Here is a 5,678-nt window from a genome sequence, read left to right on the forward strand (position 1 = left end):
CACTTTGAAGATGTTGACACACAAACAGGATGAGAAATGCACCGCAGAAACGAGAGAAAGGCACGTGTTCTCCTAACTTGGGGGTGGAAGCCTCACTAGACACTGTGGGCTTTTTTTTCTTTTATTGTTTATCACTTTCTTTGAATTACATTTGCTCTCCCCCTCCAAAAAATATTGCATGTGATGACTAGGAATATAAAATAAATTACCTTTGCCATAGGCTGCTGGGTTTATTAGCCCCTTTCTAGCTCTTCACAATGTAAAGGACAGGCTGACCTAGAGTGATTCCTTCCAGTGGGCTCCCTCTCCTCTCAGTAACGGGAGCTCTGCTATTTGTGCTTTTAACAGCTTAACCCTTTGAGCTACTCCAGAGCTCTGCATTCTTTCAGGGATTTTTTTTTTTTTTTTTTTTTTTTTTTTTTTTTTTGAGGGAGAGCATTTAGCTTTGGGATGGCATTTTAAATTTTAAGGCTGCTGATTTATATGATCCACATCATGTATATATTTAAAAAAAAAATAAACAGAGATGAAAACCAAGCCCAGGAAATAAAAACAGAAGAAACAACACACAAGTCCAATCGCTTGAGAGGTCAAGAATTTATTTGGATAAGGTCTGGGTAAGAATTTATTTGTGAGGGTCTTGCTGGGTGTGTGTGAGTTGCGGGGGGTGTACTCATTTTAAGGAGCAAATGTTAATAAACATACAGAAGCATCCCCTTGACTACGTGGAGATCAATTAGTGAAGTAAGACCCATTGCTCTTTTCCTTTAAATGCCCGACAAAACCAGTTATTAAAGGTGGGATCTAAGTCTTCTAGGGAGGAAAGCAAATGCTTGGTTATAATGAGCCAGAGAGCGGAGGTCATTATTTCGATGGGGTGTTTGCTATTTACTCCCAGTCATGCACTTGACATATTCTCTCTTATTAGCAAGGCTGCAGCGGCAGCAGCGAGTGTTCAAATCATGTCCCCCCAAATCTGGACTCCGGGACACTCCCCCTGCACACAGATGAATGCCCCCAGGAGCAAACTGCCTCACCCGCCTGTCCACAGTCACCTAGACTGTGGCAAATGGTTTTTCAGAGCAAGGTAAGCACAGGGGAGAACTGGAGGCTGTATATTTAAACAATTATGGGCCTCTGTGTGGCTCTGCCTCCTGCTGTAGAGTCCAGGCAAGATGGTGTAATACGTGCATTTTACATATCAATGGTGGAGGGGGCTGTTTCCAGATGGCTGTACCTATTTCAAAGCCACCTTTTTATGCAGAAGGAAGACTGTGTGACCTCCCTCCAAGTAAATGTGTTTTGTAAGCCCTGGGAATGAATGCTGAAAAAAATGGTCCTGGGCTATATTTCATGTCCAGTCCATCGTGTTGTGTGTGCACAGCTGTTCGGGGCTGGCATGTGGTAGCATATTAAAAGGAAGATTACCATTTCCCATTTTTTTCCCCCTTCCGAAGGCTTGATATGCATATAGGAAACTTGGGGGGGGGGTGGGGACAAGGCATAATGAGACAAGGAAGCCGGGTCTCAAGGCACTAGTCGGTGCACATCTGGAGTTCGGAGCATTCTAGAGATAGTAACTTATTCCCAGGAGCCGCCGCCGGAGTGGGAATGGTCGCCCGGTATCCATGGTGAGCTTCCCTATCGCGCTGCGCCAGGTGTGCGGGTGTGTGTTGTTTCTTGGAAAGGCTGTCCTTGGAGGGGTGGGGAGAGGAGAGGACAGGAGGAGGGAAAAAACCAGAAGGGAGGTAATTAGGCACCACCTTGCCCAGCCGAGCCAGCGCAGGCGGCTGAAATCCGGTGTGGGTTATTGGAGGGGCGCGGGTGGAGTCAGGTGGCGCGCTGAGCCTTCTAGGCGCCTTGTTTCTATGGGGACAGGACCAGAGGAGTGAAGCCCTGGGGTCAGAAGAGGCACGTGGATGACAGTACCGAGCCGAAAGGCTCTGGGAAGGGCATCGCTCCTGGCCTCCCACACAATGTGATACTGGTCTTGAACAGACCACCTGAATCCAGCCTGGGTTTTTTGCCCTTAAGAAACTGGATGTGGTTCAGGCGTCCTACGGAGGCTGTTATTTAGAAAAAAGACTTCGCGGGGGGGGGAGGGGGCTAGCTTTATTTACTGGATAGCTGCCCAGCTGGTCTTTGTATTGCAGCATGATGGATCCAGAGGGTCGGATCCCGTCGGGGACCTTAGGGACCTGCCTTACCTGAGAGGTAAGCCAGGAGCGAGTCTTGGAAGTTCCCCCAGGAAGAGAGTTCGTTAGAGTTTCACAGATTCATGGGATTCGTGTTTTTTATTTTTTGTTTCTTCCTTCCAAGCTGCAAGACTGTGAGGTTCCAGATGCTCTGTGTAAAACAATGCCCCACAGGGGAAAGCCAGGGAGGGGAAGTGTGAGGTCCAACTTGAGGCCACCCTAAAAAGGGCTATAAACAGCAGCTGCTTCTATTGTGTCTGCCAAGTGCTGCCTATTAGTGTAGGCCTTCGAACTCCTTGTCTCTTTTTCTGAAGCCAGATGTGACCAACAGGAGTCTGTCAAGTCAGAGGTGGACCCCAGATGGTGGGAATCCGGCAAAGGAAGCAGAGGGGCAGGTGGAGGGGTTCAGGCTTGGGGGCAGGGAGAAGGCTGTCTGCCCTTTCATGGGGACTGAGTCTTCCCCGTCCCTAAGCCCAGCACTCTAGGTCTGGCAGCTGAGGCAAAGGAGGGTGGTGCGCAAGGCGACCTGACATGGTCTGAGCTTCCATCTCAAACGTGGGCACATGGGGAGCACGGGACACACTTTGGGAGGACGGACGATGGTAGATTGTGGAGGAGTCCTCAGAGGAGCTGGTGTTAGGTAGCTTCCAGATGCGGGGGCTACCTAACAAACAAGAGAGCTCATGCACTGGGACCATGCAGCCCTGGGTGATGAAACACGAGGACATGGGCAGGAAAAGACAGAGATATTTCACTCAGTCCCACTGGCAAAGGGGTTCGTCAGTTCCCTTGTTGATAGGGAATGAACATCAAGTTCAGAGACTCGTCACTTCTAGTTGATGGTGTGTGTTTACCATTTCTGAATCTGTCGGTTCAGTAGTCTTAACTAATGCCTTCTTATTTCTCCCTCCTCCTTTCTTTTCCTAAGGTAGAGAATCTTTTGAGATACAAATCAAAAGAACTGTCTACAAGAAGGGGTTCCTCAGCCACGAGTCAGAAGCCTGGATGGGGAGATTAGGGAAGCATCCCTTAACCAGAGCTTAGTCCTGTCCCTCCACTTTAAAGGGAAGTGGACCAGGTAAATGAAACTGCTCGATCCCACACCCTGAGATCACAACCTGAGCCCAAATCAAGAGTCACGTGCTCAACTGACTGGGCCACCCAGGAACACCAAACTCCCCCCCGGCCCATATATATATATATTTTTTAAGATTTATTTTATAGAGAGAAGGAGAGAGTGAGAGAGTGAGAATATTACATAGAAAATTCTCAACCTACACACTTGTGGACAGATTGTCCACTGATCATTTGTCAAGATCTTTTCAAAAATCAAAATCATGCATGCATGAGTTTAAAGGGTCAACCAATACTGTGATGTTTCAGGGAAGCAAAAGTCCCAAGCCCATTCTCTCGCTGTTCTACTTACCCAGAGGCATTCACTTGGAGTGAGGTTGACAGATTCCTTTTGTATTTACTTCTGTTTCTATTTAATAGGATTATATTGCTAATTTTTAATTTCTTAGTTTCAGACGTTTTAAGATTTAGTTTTCTTTCTTCTTCTTCCCTTGACACAGTGAGTGTTTCTCATCCCCATTTCCCAGTGGAGTTCCTATTATAATTTTGATTAAATGAATACTGAGAGTATGTTATCTGAAGCTGAGCTATGTAGTGACAACGATTACTTTTGCTTTTCCAAATAACTTCTTGATCTCTGTACCTCAGCTGTCCAGTATACTCTCCAATAGCAACATGTGGCTACCGAGTACTTGAAATGAGACTAGTGTAACTAAAGAATTAATTTTTAAATATTATTTAATTTTACATCTGAATATAATAACTGATGGCTTTTGAAAAAATTTTAAGTATATTTGGAACACACTTGGTAGGTGAATAACCTTTTCAGCTGCAAATTTAATGAAAACGAAATTCAGGTCAAAATCAAGTATTTCTGAGAAATTTTAGTGAGCAAACTGAGGTGGGCTGTAACTGCAAAATACACATTGGCTCTCAAAGGATTAGTATGAAAAAAGAATATAAAACATCTCATTAACAATTCTGTATTGATTTTATGGTAAAATACTATCTTAGATAAATTAGGTTAAATTTTATTTATTTATTTGTTTGTTTGTTTATTTCTGTAAACTCTACTCCCAACATGGGGCTCAAACTCACCAACCCGAGATCAAGAGCCACATGCTCTCCCGACTGAGCTAGACAGGCATTCTTCAGCTCTTTTTTTTTAAAACGTGTCTAGTAATAAATGTAAAATTACATGAGGGGTTCACACTTTGTTGGTGCTGTTCTGGATTATAGCTGTTTCGGATCTCTCTTCCATTTGCATTACACTTAACCAGCCCCAATTTTCTACCAGTGTTCTAGATCTCTGAGGTGAGCATTCATATCAGACATTCTGTCTCTTTGTCTTCTAGGGGAGACTTTGCTGAAGTCCTCTGACCAGCGCTTGTCTGACCTGGCTGCTGTCATCCTGAGATCCGCCTTTGCTCAAGTTTCGGGAATTCCCTTTATTGTTCGATTGTGTCGAAGCCTGTTTCCTGGACTTCCTATTTTCTTCCTTCTTGATTCGTTCCTTTGTTTTATGAAGCACACTCCCCATAGTTTCCTAAAAAAAGTGTGTGGGAGATTAATTTTTCCTGCGTCTGAAAATGTCTTCATTCTGCACATGTTCGTAATTTGTCTGGATAGATAAGTTCAGTGTGAAGACCATTTTTCAGAATTTGGAAGGCATTGCACCATTGTCTTTTACTGCCCTGTGTTGCTATTGAGAAGTTAGTTCTAAGTCATTCCATTACTTCTCATTTGTATGTGACCTTTCTCTTTCTCAGTCTCTGTCCCTCTCTCTCCTCCCTCCCCCTCCTTGCAGAATCTTCTTTTTCTAACTAATGTTATGAGGTTTCGTGATGATGTGACTTGGTGTGTGTCATACCCTTCAATTCTGGGAAGTTCCCTTGAATTACTTTATTGGCGATTTCCTCCACTTCATTTTCTCTGTTCCTTCTCTTTGGAACTCTTTATTATTTGGATGGAACAGATAACTGTTGGTCTGTACTGGTCATCTAGTTTTCTTGTCTTTCCTTTATTATTTTTCATCTCTGACTTTTGCTTTCTTTTCCAAAAAGTTTCCCCAACTTTTCTTCCCACCTTTTGCTGAGTTATTCGCACATACGATCATATATTTAATTTCCAAAATCGCTTTTTTTGTTTTTGGACTACTTGTTCTTTTTAATAGCATCCTGTTTTTGTTTTATGGATTCAGTGTCTTCGCCTATATCTCCTTCTTTAAGGACAACAATGATTATTTTGCTTCTCCGTTTTCTCCTTCCCTCATAATCTGTTTCCACTAAATCTCCTTTCTTCCATGTGTTTCATATCAAAGTTGTTCTCACAGGTCTAGGAATCCTGGGTTGTTTGTATGTGTTTAGGGTAGGGGACTGAGAGGTGATTGGAGGCTGCCTGTGAGCAGGG

General features: G+C 44.0%; 1 long non-coding RNA gene across 1 annotated transcript; it reads left to right on the forward strand.

The window, feature by feature from the left end:
* The first annotated feature begins 561 nt into the window (after positions 1-561).
* Positions 562-5,375, forward strand: LOC116575297. Its single transcript, XR_004279692.1, has 4 exons — positions 562-617; positions 929-1,087; positions 3,124-3,273; positions 4,625-5,375. It is a non-coding gene; the product is annotated as an uncharacterized LOC116575297 (long non-coding RNA).
* Positions 5,376-5,678: the final 303 nt, after the last annotated feature.

The sequence above is a fragment of the Mustela erminea genome, chromosome 16 (assembly GCF_009829155.1).
Source record: "Mustela erminea isolate mMusErm1 chromosome 16, mMusErm1.Pri, whole genome shotgun sequence".
Lineage (NCBI taxonomy): Eukaryota > Metazoa > Chordata > Mammalia > Carnivora > Mustelidae > Mustela > Mustela erminea.